Below are 16,823 nucleotides of genomic sequence, written 5' to 3' on the forward strand. Positions count from 1 at the left end.
GCAGCAATGGGCTGTAACTTAGAATTCTGAGCTGAAGAAACCCTTTCTCCCCTCTGTTGCCTTTTATCCACATATTTACCACAGCAACAAACGTGAACCCAGGACCTTTGAGTCTTTACAGATCTGTGCTTGTCCATGTTCAAACACAGATCTGTGTTGTTTGTCAGATTTACTTGTCAGAATTTCATGTTTTTCTTTATTTTTATTTTTTATTTTTCGAGACAGGGTTTCTCTTTAGCTTTGGAGCCTGTCCTGGAACTAGCTCTTGTAGACCAGGCTGGCCTTGAACTTGCAGAACTCCGCCTGCCTCTGCTCCCGAGTGCAGGGATTAAAGGCGTGCACCGCCACAGTTCCTGTTTTTAAACTACTATAAATAGCATTTCAAGAGCTGTCCCCTTCCAGTATATATATAAAAAATTGGATTGAATTTTGTAAATTATTCCTGGTTTTGAAACTTCCAAACTCACCCACTCTAGTAGCCCTTTGAGGAAGTCCCGTCAGGTTTCCTATGTATGGATTATTGTCTGTGGCTGAAGATGATTTTAACTTCTTTTCCAACCTAGAAATTATTTTCCTTTTTCTTAACCTCATTGCCTTGGGGATCGGCTCCCACATTCTGTTAAATAGGTGGTGAGAGCAGGCCTCAGTGGTCTCCCCCTTATTACTGGGGAAGGGTTTGGTCTGTCGCAGTTAAGAATAACATTAACTGCGAGATTTTGTAAATGCCTGGGTGTGAAGAAGCTCCCTCACTTTGCTGGGAGTTTCTCCATTTTTTAAAGTTTGGGTAGAAATGTTAGGTTATAACAGATCTCTCCTTTGCATCTATTAGTAGTGCTTTAGGAATATTACATTTATTTACTTTATGAGCGTTTTGCCTGCATGTATATATGTGCACTCTATGAAGGGGTCAGAATATAGTGTCTGATTCCCTGGAGCTAGAGTCATGGATGTTTGGAAGTCAGCATGTGGGTGCCGGGAATCGAACCCCTGTCCTATACAAGAAGCAACCGGTCCCGTAAACCACTGAGCCATCTCACTCACCCCACACTTACATTCCCAGTTTGTTGTCAGGTGTGTCGACTGACCCTTACATGGTATGTCAGTCACGGGTTTCCAAGATAAACTCCGCTTTGTAGTGAAGAATTGCCACTTACGAATTGCATGTGCATGCTTGTTAACGTTTGTTTAGGATTTTATATTCATCAGAGGTTTTTTATCCCCTTCAGGGTAAAGCTGACCTAATAGAGAAGTACTTATACTCTCTGTCTCTCTCTGTCTCTCTCTGTGTCTGTGTCTCTCTCTTCTAGAGTTCATATGAGGTTAGTGGTTTTTTTTTCTCTTCCTTATGTGCTGTGTAAAATAAGCCTGTGAAACCATTTGGGTTGGGAATATTCTTTTAGGAATGATTAGTTATATTCCAATTTTGTTTTTGCAAATACATCGCTGTTCTAAATATCTGTTTCTTTTTTATTAAATAATATAGCTTGTGTCTTTCAAGGAGTTGTTCCTGTCCTGTGTTTTACTAGCTCAGTGGCATTACCTTCTGTGTATCTATAAAAACAACATTGATGTTACTCACCTCAACTCTGACATCGGTAATTTGTGTCTTCTTGATTTTTCCAAGTGCTGTAACTAGAACGTAATCCATTGTTTAAAACCTTGAAGAATCACGTACTGGTTTCATTGATTTTTTTTTTCCTGGTGGTGTTCTTGTTTTATTGTTTTCTGCTCTGACCTTAGTTTCCTTTCTCCTTAATGTGTGTTCAGTTTTGTTTCCTAGTTTACATGGAAGCCGAATCCCTTGACTTGAGGCCTTTATTCTCATGACATAGGTGTGTCATGCCCTGTCCTTGATTGTTTAAGGAGCATCCCATGAATTGATCACCGCAGAATGCTTCTAATGTCCCTCTGATAATTCTACTCAGCAGAGAAAATACTTATGTGGCTGAAACTCTGTTAAATTTATTGGCGCCAGGTTTATGGCCTGGAATATGTTGTGTCTTGGTTAAAAAAATAAACTTCACTTGCATTTGACAATAATGTATTATGTGTATATTGAGTGGAATGCTGTATAAATGTCAGTCAGATCAAGGTGATTGACATTTTGTAAAATCTTTCTGTTTGTTTCTCTACTTTATTGATTAGTGCGAGAGGAGTGTTAAGTCTCTAACTCTGGATCACCATATTTCTTCTTGACTGATAACCGTTGGGTTGTGCATTCTAGAGAGCTTCTGTCAGGGCCCTGGTGCTTCTGTGTCACTGGTGAGCTTCATTGCTGGTATTAAAACAAACATCCTTAGTTCTCACACATTCTTATGTGGCATGACATGAGAAAAACTATGGCTAGAGCAAAATGACTGTGCATGTATTGGTCACACACGTATATACACGTGCACACACATGCACACGCATTGGTCACACACACACACCACACACACACACACATGCACACGCATTGGTCACTCACACACACACACACACACACACACACACACACATATGCAGAGAGAGAGGGAGGGGAGAGAGAGAGGAGATTGAGATCCCAGGCCTAAATTGCTGGCAAAAATAAAAGTTACATTGATTTGTTTCTTGTTTTTTGATCATATTCTGAGTGTTTTCCTGCTATAAAACTTTTACAATAAATAAAACTGAGAAAAGACTCATGTCTGTACAGTTGAAAACTATGGTAATTAATTTTTAACTGACTTTTTTTTTTCAAATGACATCTGGTAGGTAGCTTTCTACTGAGTCTTGTTTGTTATCCAGTTCACCAGTCACTACCATGCAGTTGGAATACGGTCTGTTTCCATTCATGAGAATACTGATACCATAACATTTAAATCCATCTTCTCGCTGTTTGTTTTCTGCCTGCTTTGCTTGCTCTCCTTTTCTGAACTTTGGTCTTCCTTTCGATTTCTTTTTAGAGCCTTGGTTGGATTATTTGCTATACTTGGCTGTGATGTTAGCATTTTCCTTAGGGTCACAGCATGCATCTGTAACTTATCACAGCCTCCCCTCGCACTGCGAAAGAACCCACAGCATCCCCAAGCGTCGCCTGTATGTGGCTGTCACAGGTTTCTATTATGAAACTCACAACTCACTGCTGTTCCAGAGAAGTTCTAGATACCACTTGTGGGCTTGTGTTTCCTCGGAAAGGCTCAGTGGCATTCTCATGGTGCTCTTCTCTTGGGGACGACACCTTTTAGCCTTTGGCATACTTCAAAGTAGCTTTCCTTGTTTCTCCTGGCTTTTTTAACTTGATTTCTTTTTTTTGAAATTTCTCTCTTAATTTCTCTGTGAATGCCACATTAAGTAAGTTTTGTTGCTTTTTCTTTATGTTTTTATGCTTTTGATTTTTTTTTCTTTTGTCTGCTTTGGGTTGACTCCCTCCCCCCTCTTCTCTCCCTTCCTCCTTCCATGCATCCTTATTTTTAGGAGACAGGGTCTGAGACTGGCCGAGTTACTCTGTATGGATTCCCCTGCCTATTGGGCTTCTGAGTGCTAGGATGATAGGTGTGAGCCACCATGCCCAGCCTTGAGTCCCTTGATGGAAGGATTTATGCTCTTGGTGGAGGTCTTTTCACTTCTGGTATAGGCATCTAATACTATGAATCCCCCTCAGCAGTGACTCAGCTGCTTTGACAGATTTTTCTCACCTTACGCTAATTCCGGTTTTTGTATATTTTCAATTTAATTGCTATTTTTCTCTGTGTGAAAGCTGTTTAATTTTCAAGCGTTTGGAAACATCCCGTCTGTCTGTCTGCCTGTCTGTCTGTCTGTGATCTATGCACATACTGATGTGGGAGTGTGGACATGTGGGAGGGGTGTACATGCCTGTGTGCACATGAAGGCGGGCAGCTGACATCCACTATCTTTCTCAGTTATTCTCCACTATTTGGGGAGACAGGAACTCTTAGTGAACCTGGAGTTCACTGAGTTGCCTGGGCTGGGAAGCCTATGGCTGTCAGGATCAGCTTGGGTTATTTATGGTCTGAACCCTGCTTTATGCTGTCCATCAGGTCCTTATGCCTGCACATCAGCCACCGACTGAACTGTCTCCCCAGGTCCCAAATTTTCTTACTGCCTTTCTGTTACTGTTTTTTTTTTTTAAATATCGTAAGGCTTGTTCTATTGTTTAATACATACTTTATCTTATTGAGCCATTGGAAATATTGTCTAGTCTGTAAAAATGCTGTGTATATCAGCTAGGTCGTACTGGCTGGTCTTGTTCTTTCCTTCAGTACCTTTGTTGGTTTCCTTCCTTCTTCCAGGAGTGGGAGGCCCACATCCTCGGTTGTAATTGTAGGTGGCTGTTTCCTCTCCTGCCCATCAGGCATAGCTTCATGTATCTTAAGGCTTTGGAGCCCAGTTGTTGAAGCACAGGTTGAGACATCGTCCTGCCAGGGGATGCTTCCCAGTGTGCTGTTCTTTTCCTCGTGGCCAATAAACTTTGCTCTGCATTCCCTGACATTAATGTAGCCACTTCCGTTGCTTTCCCTTTTACATTGTTGTGGGGGAAGAGTGTCTTGTAAACAGCCTTTTGTTGGGCTATGATTATTTTAATTTGTATGTGTTGTATATGATGTACGTGTGTGTGTGTACCTGTGGAAGTCAAATATCAACCTTGGGTGTTGTTATTCCTCAGGCACAGTCCACATGGTTTTTTGACATGGAGTCCCTTGCTGGCATGGAACTCACAGGTAGGCTAAGCTGGCTGTGTCAAGCTGTTTCCACCTCTAGAATGATTGACAGATATTCCAGATATCTGCCCATGCACCATCTCCCTGCTCGGGGATTACAAACATAGGCCACCGCTCCTATCTCTTTCTCGCCTGGGCTCTGGGGATTGAACTCACACTGGCCAGGCGAGCTCATTACCGCTTTACAGACTGCAGTTTCCTCAGCCCCGCTTTTTGGTTCGCTCATGCTGCTGCTTGCTGGGTTTCAGTATCTGAGCTCCCCGCTGGTGTTGCTGGCTCGGGTGGCTGCACAGTAGCAGCTGTGTCCTTTGTGTTCGGCTGGTGGTGTTGTCTGTAAGCTTCCTCTCTTGCCAGCTCCTCCCTTCCTGGTCCTCTGGCTAGAGAAAGCCCTTTCTTACAGCTCTTCTTTCTGTGCTCACGGGCATTTCTGGGTGCCAGTATCTCCAGCTCCAAGAGTGGGGAGTAGGAAGCAGAGGAAAACCCAGGGAGCATCCTGCCATATCAACCCGGGTGTCGAGGCTGCCTCCTGCCCAGCCTCACTGTCATCTTGTGGTTTACTTATGGCAGTTAGGGGCTCTGGTGTGCTGGACGAGAAGAACTGGGAAAGCGTGTTCACTGTCTTTCTGGTAAAGATTCCTCGCTTTTGCAATTGAACAGTGATTTGCTTGGTGCAGAGTCCCAGATGGGCAGTCTTGCTTTATCTTCTCATTAAGTTGCAGACGTTGTTCTTTTATTCCACTGTTTTTGCACCCGAATTATCTTCTCTGAAAAGAACTCTCTAACTTTGCTCGTGCTCTTTTCCACATAATTTTTCTGGTATTGAGCTACTTGATTATGTTTTGGTGTGATTTTTTTTTTCATTTGTTTGTGCTTGGGCTTCGTTGAGATTTTTAAAAATTAATTGATTGATTTTTTTTAATATGCTGAAAACATAATGTAATTTTTACACAAATCTATAGATGAACTCTGAATATATTTCCCCATTCCGCTTTTATGCCAGGCAAGCACTGAGCCATACCATCAAGTCCTACTAACTGAGATTGTATCTGTGGGCTTACGATGTGTAAACAATCCTTCTCCAACAGCAGATGACTCAACTGAGTCTATGATAAATAACAACTTTCTTTACCCTGTAGCCTGATGTGTCCTCTACTGTTTAGAGGGTGGGTATCCACGTTCATCAGGTATAGAGGAACTGTGTTCCTCCACCACACAGAAGACACAGAGTTACTTAAGGAAGGGAGGCGTGTGGAGGAATGGGCAGGTATTAGAGCACAGGCTTGGAAGCAGGGAGTTGAGTTTGAAGACCCCATCTGTTGCTACATGTCGGAAATGTTATTAAAATCTGGATAGTCCAGTGTATCAGACAGGGTAATGTTACTTGCCCAATAAGCTAATATGTGGATTATGTAAGTGAGTACAAGACATGGATGGCTAAGTCCTGGTGAAAATGGAGGTGTGTGTGTGTGTGTGTTCACACACCTGTGCATACTCATGGGAATGCAGAAGAGGGCATTGGGTGCCTTGCCATAATTCCTTGAGATTTGGTATCTTACTGATTCCTGATTTTTGAGGGGAGGAGGCTAGGCTTCCTAAACAACATGCTCCCACAATCTACTTGTCTGTGCCTGTCAGGGCTGGGGTAACAGTGCTCAAGTTATCCCAGAATTTACCAGGGACTCCAAACTCAGGTTTTCATGCTTGTGTGGCAAGTACTCTCTTACTCACTGTGGCATCTCGACAGCAGACCAGGCTGGCCTCTGATCCATGATCCTCCAGCCTCTGCTTCTTCAGAATATCCTCTGGCACACACTGTCGTGCTGACAATTTTACTTATTAAAATAATTTGAATTTCACAGCAAAATTTGGCGGGAAATACAGGGGTCTTCCTCCGCATGCATGTCACCCCTCCCCTTAATGCCTTGTCTCACACCAGAGTGCATCTGTAGAGCGGAGCTGCGGGCAGGCCTGCTTTTCGTCCCGCCCGGCTCCCGCATGGTTAGCTTTACACCCGAAATAACAACGCACAAATTGTATTCTTTTAAACACTGCCTGGCCCATTATATCTAGCCTCTTCTTGTCTGACTCTCATATCTTGATTAACCCATTTCTATTCATGTGTAGCACCACGAGGTGGTGGCTTACCAGGAAGATTCTAACCTGCGTCCATCTCGGCTCAGAGAATCACTGCGTCTGCCTTCTACCCAGCATCCTGTTCTGTTTACTCCACCTACCTAATTTTCTGTCCTATCAAAGGGCCAAGGCAGTTTCTTTATTAAACAATGGAAGTAACACATAGGCAGATGACCCTCCTCCATCATGCATCCTCTGAAATAACAGTTGTTGGACCATTGCCACACATCACCACCTTGAGCTCTGCTCTTAGTTTAACGTCTGCTAGTTTTGGCAGATACGTAATGACATGTGTCCACCGTTGTGGTAACATAGAGAATAGTTTCGTTGCTGTAAAAGTCCCCATGTACTACTTGCTCTTTCTTCCTTCCATGAGCCCGCTCATCTTTAACTGTCCCCATAGTTTCCTTTTCCAAAGTGTTACGGACTTGGGTTCACACAGTGTGTGGCCTTTTCAGATTGGTTTCTTTCAACAAATAAAGTGTGCTTCATGTTCTTCCATGTCTTTTAATGGTTTAAAAACAAGCACACTTCTCTTAGTGGTCAGTACTCTCAACTTACCCGCTGAAGGCCTCCTTTTCATCTGACTTATGGCAGTCACGAGTATAGCTGCTGTAAGCCTTTGTCCGTGGCTTCGTAACTCAAATAAAGAACTGGGGAGCCATTGCTGGGTCTTCTGAGAAGAGGACTCCTTGCTTCGTAGGGTGCTGAGGGTTCTTTCAAAGTGGTTGTACCATTCAGCAGGCCCAGGAATGAATGGGAGTCCCCGCTGCTCCGTATCTTGGCCAGCATTTGTTTGTATCAGGGGTCAGTTTTGAGGTTATAGTCATTCTAATAAATTATGTCATTGTTTAAATTTGTGGTTTCTTAGTGACATGGGATGTTGGGCATATTTCCATATGCTGCTTGCTGCCTGTATGTCTTCAGTGAGATGTCCACTGTTTGTTCTCTTTCTAGTCAGGTCATTCATGTTCGTGTTGATTTTAAAGTGTTCTTTATGTTTGTTGGTGCTGTTTCTATTTTTATTGTAATATGTTATTATTGTCCTGAGTGCCCGCACCAGGGATGCTTTGAGACCTGAGCATAGCTGAAAAAGAAAACCCACATATAAATATTTCTCTTTTTTTGTGAGAGAGATAGAGAAATTATTTTTCACCTGGAAAAGACAAAGAAAAGAAACATTGTTTTTCTCAGTTGCTTTGATCGAGAAAGATCTTCAGGCTGCCTTGTATAAACAGCCCGCACTCCATGTTTCCAGCCATGGATGACTAGTGAAACCAGCTCAGCATTCCCTCCCTTTTATAAATCCACTAGGAATTCAGGGCTGACATGCGACCTGTTAGCAAGTCACCTTAACTTCTAGACAGCTATTCAAACTAGCTGCTAATGCTACTGAAGAGGAGCTTGCCCTGTAGTGGTAGGAGGCTTTATATTTTACTCTCTGGCTCCCACTCTTCCAGCTTCAAAGTGATGGGTTTATATTACAGGGCTCATTTTCATTTTATGTCTTTTTATTTACACACCAATTCTTTTGGAAGTAATTTTAATTCTCTGTTTTATGAGAGAGGGGCTCTGTGTCTGTGCATTCCTATATAAAAGAAAGAAAATGATTGTTTTTAATGCAGATTTGAAGGGAATATAATGGATTTCAGCTACAACAATTTCTCCTCATTTAGAAGAGATGAACACCTAGTTAGATGAACAATGTCATTCCTCCTATAATCGGAATACGTCCTGTTTCCATGACAACCTGTACTTACCAGATTGCCTGGTAAAAGAAGTATTTTGATTCTGTCTTTGATAAAGGACTTGACCACTTTCTTCATTCTGACAATTTAATTCTATTCAGGTCTTTTTCCCCTACCTTTAACATGGGCTGCTTTTGAGAGTTAGGGCCTCGAGCCCATTTTAGAGGTGAATCTCCTCCAGAATGAAAGGAGAGGCCTCCCCAGGCAAATGCCGATGACCATAGGAAATGAGAATGCTGCCAACGGTCAAGTCATAGTCATTTTCTGGAATCTTCCCATTAAATTAAATCAACAGCCACAATGCCCCAACTTATTAAGATGCTGTTTGATCTGTGAAGGAATGAGTCTACTGTTCATTTCCATTTGGACTCTCTAAACGGGAAGCTCCTCTCTCTGCTACTAATTTATGTCTGTCTTTATGAATGGTCTGTGTCCTCTTACAGCTAAATTCTGTTCTTGAAAAGAACGTGCTGTTAATGATTTTCTCTCAAAATGAAAAATAGGGAATTATTTGCATCATTAACAATGCTTTTTCAAAATTTGAGAAATAACAGCCCTACATTTTATCGACAAGATTATGTTTAATGTAACATAAAATATTTAAGTTCAATATGGTAAGAAAACATGACCCTTGGGCATTTTAGTAATACAGGGAATTGAACAAAAATGTGGGAGTATTCAGTCTAGTTCTGAGGGGTCTATTGGGTTTGGGAGAACAAAGTGATTATTTGGTATCCCCAAATACCAACAATAGCAGTTCTTTATGGCCTGAAAAAGTCAATATGAAGTCACCAGAGGGCCACCAGGTATCTCATTGTCTATCAGACATGATGTTTTGTACAGACCTCCTTTGTTAATAGGTACAGGGTGATAGCCTCTGAGAGTTACTAAGAAACTTTTAAAGCAATGGTGCAACCCACAATGTAACAGTATGTGTATATTATGTAAGGAGGGAAATAAGAACAAGTGAGACATCATCAGGCCTCTCTCTATCTATCATTCTTGTTGATATTTGCCCCAGGTCAGGAGACTTCCTAACGTAGAGGTTCCCCCAGCTGAACTCTTTGTCAGCTTCTTCATGATTAGCACTTAGTAGGGAAGTTACAGGTCTGAAAATGTTGCACAGTTATATTATTTTTTTAAATGTTGCTTCATTTTAAATCCTGCTTTATTTTTTTTAACTTATTGATTGCCCATCAATGGTGAATCCTCAAGCTTTAGTGTACTCAACTCTTCAGAAGTAAATGACTGGTCTGGACAGATGGCTCAGACGTTGAGTACTTGCCCACACAAACAAACAAGTTCTGAATCCTCAGCATCTACATAAGCATATGAGCACAGACATCTGAGCAGAGACAGGAGGTCCCTGAATCTCTCTGGCCTCCCAACCTAGCTGAATCAGTGAGACCAGCTCCAGTGAGAGACCCTATCTCGAAAAGGTGGACTGGACTGGGACTGCATATGTGAACCTATATAAACACACACTAACATACACCCATGCCACCACCACCACCACCACCACCACACCAAGGGGAGAAAGAAGACACATGATATAACAGGATATTTAAACAGGTGCTTTGATGAAGGAAGGTATCCTTCTCCTGCAGGGGCACTATTCAGACATTTTCAAGCGCCTCGCCATAAATATTACTTTATAGTATTTTTTTTTTTGAGGTCTTCAGAGGCAAGCTCTCACTTCGACTAACTGACCTACAGGCTGCTTCTAGCTGATCAGCTACTTCAGTTTGTCGGGTTTTCCAGGGCAGGATACTAGGACATACCATTCAGTGCTCAAACCAGCACAGTCTTGGGCAAATAAGGTCAGAAGACTTAGTAACTCTAAAGTAACTAACAGTTCATAGAATAGCTATGAACTGTTATTCACGCTATGCGGCCTTTGCCAACGCCTCCAACTGGGCAAAGGAGAACATGTTTATCCCATCTACCAAGACTCTAAAAGACTGGCCCCAGCAGCAAGAATGACAATGTCAGACCACCATGCAGTCACAGCACAGGTTCCTTCCTTCCTTGAAGTTCCTAAGGCTAGGCAAATGACCCTTATTTCTACAGCAACAACTAAAACAGTGTTAATTCCCAACATCCAGTGTAAGTGTTTCTAAATTGAATACTTTGTGTCCCTGCTTGGCAATCCTCTGCATCTCTCTGTATCTCACACAATGAATGGAATTTTCCCAGACCCTCAGAGGGTGGTTAGAGATTGTGAATGGCAAAAAGGAACAGTCTCAGGTATGGAGGAGATGTCAGCACCGCATTGTGGGGACCAAGTATAGAGTGGGCAAACCAGACCAGTAGATCTGATTCTCCCATGAGCCAGACAGATGCTGGGAACTGGGCTGCAGGAGTGGGAAGGGGCCAGGCCTGTCCCCATGAGCTCTCTCGCATGTTAAGGCTAAGCTTAGACACACCAAGGGAATAGAGGCGGGTTTGCTTGGATTGTGTATATTTTCAAATATATTCAATATATGTTTACATATTTCCAAGAATATGTAAATAGAGGTATGTGTATGCACCTCTATTTATATACACACGAGTATATATCCACATACATTTAGAAATAAACTTCCAACTGTGTTTGGAAAGGTGGGAGGAGGTACGGAGGATTCGGATGCTGGACTGGAGAATTCAGATCTCAGCCAGGGAGAGAAGGCCAGTTGGGGCCTTGAACAAAGAAGGAATAAAACAAAGCACATTGAAGGAGGTGAAAATATTATCCATGGACAGGAGGAGGAGTGGTCACTGAGAACAAGACTGTCACCATCCTTTATATACCTCTTTCAATTCCTTACCAAATCTTGGTGGCGTGCCAGCAGGTGGCAGACCTGTGCAGTGTGCTGGGACAGACACAGGAAGAAGAGGGTCCCAGACTTCCCCTCGGGGTCCAGATACTCCAGTGTGGTCGATGCACACTGTAGTAGATTCAGGGAGCTTGTGGCATGGGCTCTGAAAGAAAAAAACCAACAGAAGGTGAAGTGAGAGACAGGGCAAGCTATGAGGAGCAGAGGGATGGTCAATAATGGGACAGATGCACAGGTATTGTGCAGCCCTGGAGAAGTTCTGAGCTCAGGAAAGAGGACAGCTCTGTCATGGAATCGGTGTTTGGAGGCTTGGACCTAGGCTGCTGTGTCTGTTGTTCAGAAGACATTTGGAGGTCAGAAGGCTGGCCAAGGGAGTGTAGTTAGTGCTCTTTCTGTTCTTTGCTGAAACTCAAGAAATTAGGAGCAGGAGTGGGTGGCATCCTCGAGAAGGAAGGAGCGCCAACTCAGAAGGTGTGGAGAAGACAGGACATGGCCCACAACTGGCACATGGGTGGCGATGGAGTTCAGAATGCCCTGGCTTCGTTGCCCCATTTTTCTAGGCTCAGTGATCAAAAGACCACATTCTTCAAGTCCAGTGCGATTTCCTTTACACCTCTTTTCATTTGCCGCTCAGAACCAGACCCTCGGGGGCCATTAGAACCTCTAACAGTGGTTGAGGTCCATAACACTGGTTGAGCTTTTACTGTGTGCAGCTTATAAAGAGGACACTCATACCAAAGGGAACTCATGTTAGCATCTCTTTTTCTTGGGTGAGACATATGGGCCTAGCAAGTTTAATGTCCGTGGAGTGCAGCTAAATCCTAGTTCAAACCCAGGTACAGCCTCTGCTGTTAAAGTGCACTGTAGTCTCTCCTCGCCCCATTAGAGTCCCCAACTAGTTCCATGCCCCCACCCCTCAAAGCTATGCCTTTAAAATCAAGCAACTGTGGTTTTGCTGGAGGCTCTTTGCAGGTCGATGCCCCAGGCTTGTGTCTTCTTTCACCTTGTGTCTGGAGAGTCTGGGGCCCGCCACCTAGTGGCCACAGACATCCTTTTTCTTTGGAGTTCCTAGGTGGAAGCAGGCCCAGGTATTTATAGCAAGCACCACAAGCTATAAACAGGAAACTTCTCAGCCTCAGAGAAGGAGCCCAGCAATGTAAACAGCATATCGCCAATGCAGGCTGATGTGGGATTCCCCTCTGTATGCTGTGAATACCATTGGTTAATAAGGAAACTGTCTTGGGCCTGCGCAGGGAATAGAGGTAGTCAAGGGAAGCTAAACTGAATGTTGGGAGAAAGGAGGCACAGTCAGAGAGAAGCCATGTAGCCCCACCGGACACAGATGCCGGAACTTTTCCCGGTAAGCCACAGCCTCATGGCGATACACAGATTAATAGTTAATTAAGTTAAATTAAGAAGTGTTAGCCAATAAGAAGCTAGAGCTAATGGGCTAAGCAGTGACTTAAATATAGTTTCTGTGTGATTATTTCAGTTCTTGGTGGCTGGGACAAACAAGCGGGCTCCTTACTACAGAGGGCCTGTACCCATCCAACAAACACTTAACCTGCGACTCCAGATCTAGCTGTATACTTGCATACACCCTGGTCGCTGGGACACAGGTTTCTCCTGTCTATATTGTTCACTGGTGATCTCAAGAGCCTAGGATGGTGGCATGTGCAGAGCAGACGTGCAAGCATTCTATTGGGTGGAATATTGGCGGCATCTTTGGGACTGCCCTGTGATGTGCACGTTTTCTCATTTAATGACGGCTTATGGGATCAATGGCTTAGAATGCCCATTGCTCACATGTGGAATCTCGGCACCCAGGACTCGGACTTTCTAGCCTCAGAGACTCCACGTTTAACTGCTGGGATCTACTCTGTGCTGAGTTTTGTGGGTAGCATTCCCATTATGTAGACGCACGGTAGAACTGTCTCCCATCAAAGAAACCACCAGACATTTACACTCGCTTTCTGACATTAGAGTAGAAGGCTTACCTCCTGGTGCTGTGACAGCATGTGTAAGTGAAGGGACTGTCACTAGTTTGCCCTCAACGGTATGACTTGCACAGTCTCTCCATGCAGCCTTCATTGTTCAAAGGATGGGACTGAGTTAGCATCCTTGCCTTTCCTTCCCTGCCAACTCCAGCATTCTACTGTTTCTGTGCCTCCCAGGGAGTCGGATATGAGTGGAAGAGAGAGGACCACTTGTTACTAGGCAACCAGCACTCGCCTCACCCATGTTGCCATGGTGATGATGAAAGTTGGGCTGATGGGATTACCAGCTCCTGCTAATTGCACATGAGCACTCAAGGTCTCTGTCTTTTTCTTGCTTGCTCACTGGCTTCGACTCTCTTGTTCTTCTAGGAACCATAAAAAGAGCTTCTCTCTCATCTGTAGTCCTCCTGGGGCATCCCTGGTACACTAGTGGAAAGCCACTGGAAATGGAGTTTGGCTGTGCCTCTGAGCAGCTGTGTGACCTTGGGCAAGTTACCCAGCTTCTCTGGGCCTCCATTTCCTCATTTGGAAAATGAAGGGGTTGGAAATGCTGAGCCCTGCTGAAGGTTCTTCCTAGCTCTGGAATCCTTTGATGCCTAGGGAGCATGTCAGGGGAACAGACCACACTGTTACCAGGCAACCAGCAGGCACCCTGCCCAAGTTGCCTTGGTGACTGGATACTGGAGGGGAGGGGAGTCACTGCCGCAGCTAATTGCTTAATTATTTATGAGTGCCTCAAGTCCTCTCTGTTGTTTTTGTTGCTAGGGGCTGTGGGGTCACCTTCTCCTCTCTTCTGCCACCCCAAGGCATCTGCATTGTGTGTTACGCAATGAGAGAGCACCTTGGCCTGGACCTCAAGCGACCCACGTCCTAGTTCTGCTTCTGTAATGTCCTAGAGCAGTGGCCTCAGGTAAGTCAGTTCACCTCCCCAGGCCTCGAGTTTCCTTTCCCGTAGCCGTGCGTTTGTTTAGGGGAACCCCAAGTGCCTCATCGACCCAGAGGTTCTGGCTCCTGCCATCTACTTGTGAAGCGAGGAATACAAGCAAAATGTTCCTGATTTGTTTTCAGCGAAGTATAATTTTGAAGCATGTCGAGAATCAACATGTGCTCGGTGGGAAGGGGACAGGAGTGCTCGCCGTCGCTTCTCCTTGCCTTGGTCGTGCTGCCTGAATTCCTTACTCACCTGAGGCCACTTATATTTTACTCATTATGTACCACCGACTTCCCGAACAGATTTTAGGCCTTCACAATATAAGATACAGTTAGGCCATTATAGGATAAGTAGAGACTAATGTAATTTTGAGCACCTTGGAAGCTAAGGCAAAAGAGTGATATATAATGCAGAAAAACTTTCAGACTTCTTCCAATCCTAGAAGGGGATTTATCATGTGACTTTTTATTTTATAGGAACTGCGCATAGACATTTAAAACTAGACCTTTCTGGCTGAGTGATTGTCACAGGGGGTGAGGAAGAACCAAACCGCGACAGTCTGGCTAGTTCCGATCATTAGAAAGCAGCCATCCTTCCTACTGACATCTTAGAATTTCATACAGATAAATGTCACTTAGTAAGTTTGAGTCCTCAGAGTCTGGAGCTATTTATATCTCACATGCATGGATATGTGCTTATCTTGTACGACTTGGCAACATGTATCAGATTTTTAAATGCAGGCAGCTGTCCCCATCCCCCGAACTCATTCTGAAGTAAGCCTGTACAGATGAGGTTGTAATTATGAAGATGCCCATGGTGAAGTGAACTTAGAAAAGAAAATGGCTAGCAAGTACATACTGTTGGAGGCTACGTCTTTACAATAAGTCCTGGTGACACCCTAGTGGTGAGGTAGATCTGTGTGTTTTGATATGGATAAATGTTCAGAGACATAATGTTGAATAAGAAAAGAAAGTGCAGCATTGATGATAAATGCATATTCTTCTCTATAAAAAGACTGGGAGATACAGTTTATAAATTGAGATGTATGTTTGTATGCACAGATGTGTATTTTTCCAGAAGCTGTGAGGAGCAGTTTCCTCTGGGAGGCAGATTGATCGCCTTGGGAGGGAAAAAGACCTCTCTCTTCTATGACTTATTTTTACTCTCTAGACCTTTATTTTTTATTTAGATGGGCAGGAGAGCCTGGCAGTGGAAACCCTGAACTCTAGAGTTCAAACCCCGGCTCTGCCATGTTCTAGTCATGTGACCGTAGGTTAACCTGCCTACTCTGTCTCGCATCTATAAGATGGGTGGACGGTACCCTCCACATCACATTATTGATGGGGTACACAAGCTAATAGGATAGAGCTCTCAGAAAGGCTCTAACAATGCTGTGTATGTGCTCTTGTGAAAAGGTTAAAGCGAGATCAGGCAACAGATGCATCTGGTTGGGTGGATCCTAGGACCTCAGTGATGGAAGACTCGATCAGATAGTCAAATTTTCAGAATCTTGCACTACCTGGAAGTTGCATTTCAAGAAGGGATGGCAAAGCACACATCATATTCTGTTGTCATTTGATCTTACCTTGGCGAGTTCATGCGGAAGACTGAGGTCCTGGGTTCAGAACAACCAGTCATGAACCTATAAAGCCCCTGTCCCATCATGTTCTCCCTCAAGCAGAACGCAAAATGAATGCTGTCAAGTAGAAAATGGACTGGGTGACCAACGCCGTGTCCCCAGCTATCGGAGGCCAGAAAGGTACTATCTTCAAATGTGTGTTAAAGAATTGTCCAGGGCTCCTAGCATGCCTCCAGGCCTTTGCCTTTCTCGTGGAGAGAGTAACAGAGGCCTAGGAGGAGCCTTGTTAGAGGGTTCCTCTTATTGTGAACTCAGGAGTCTGATGGCTACAGCGACTTCCTGGATTTTCACATGTGTAGGCTGTTATGTACAGAACAGCAGCTTCCTCCCCCTCCCTCTGCCATGCTTAGAGGCAGACCTGAAGAACTTTGACCGACTCTGAGGAGAGGGAAGGAAGATAGCCCTGGCCCCTTAAACACAGAGATAGGCAACTTTATTCTCACCACTATGTATGCAAAGCTTCAATACTCCACCGTCTCAGTGTTGCCAGATTCCATCTTTGTCTAATACCTTGTTTCTGCACTCTCAGACGCTGGAGCCTCTTTATCTGTTCGGTCATTGGTCCTCTCTCCATCTATCTGCCATTTCCAACTGTGCTTCCATCTGCCCTTCCATCCCTCTGTGCCTCCTCTAGCCATCTGCCAGCCTTCCCATCCATCCAGTCTTCAGATTGTTGGTATGTCAAGCCCACTCTCCTTCCTCGCTCGCAGTGTTGGACTCTGAGACTCCATCCGCACTGATCCATTGACCAGACCTTCCATCTGCCCTTGGTCCCAGCTGTGCGGCCAGCCGGGAGACTGTTCTTCTGCCCTTCTCCCTCTGGTCCCCGGCTCGGCCCGGGCGGGGTGGCCTTTGTTGG

General features: G+C 44.3%; 1 protein-coding gene and 1 long non-coding RNA gene across 2 annotated transcripts in view; one reads left to right on the plus strand and one right to left on the minus strand.

Annotated features, from left to right (window-relative positions):
- Positions 1-7,814: 7,814 nt before the first annotated feature.
- On the minus strand, positions 7,815-16,805 carry LOC142856220 (uncharacterized). Its single transcript, XR_012911603.1, has 3 exons — positions 16,475-16,805; positions 11,389-11,542; positions 7,815-7,920 (listed from the first exon to the last, which is right to left on the minus strand). It is a non-coding gene; the product is annotated as an uncharacterized LOC142856220 (long non-coding RNA).
- The window catches only part of Eif4e3 (eukaryotic translation initiation factor 4E family member 3), a 68,019-nt gene continuing 64,781 nt past the window's right edge, over positions 13,586-16,823 (plus strand). Inside the window, exons 1-2 of the mRNA XM_075983362.1 lie at positions 13,586-13,710; positions 14,160-14,304. The gene's annotated coding sequence lies outside the window, so the exon portion shown is untranslated. The remainder of the gene's footprint in view (positions 13,711-14,159; positions 14,305-16,823) is intronic.

The sequence above is a fragment of the Microtus pennsylvanicus genome, chromosome 8 (genome assembly GCF_037038515.1).
Source record: "Microtus pennsylvanicus isolate mMicPen1 chromosome 8, mMicPen1.hap1, whole genome shotgun sequence".
Lineage (NCBI taxonomy): Eukaryota > Metazoa > Chordata > Mammalia > Rodentia > Cricetidae > Microtus > Microtus pennsylvanicus.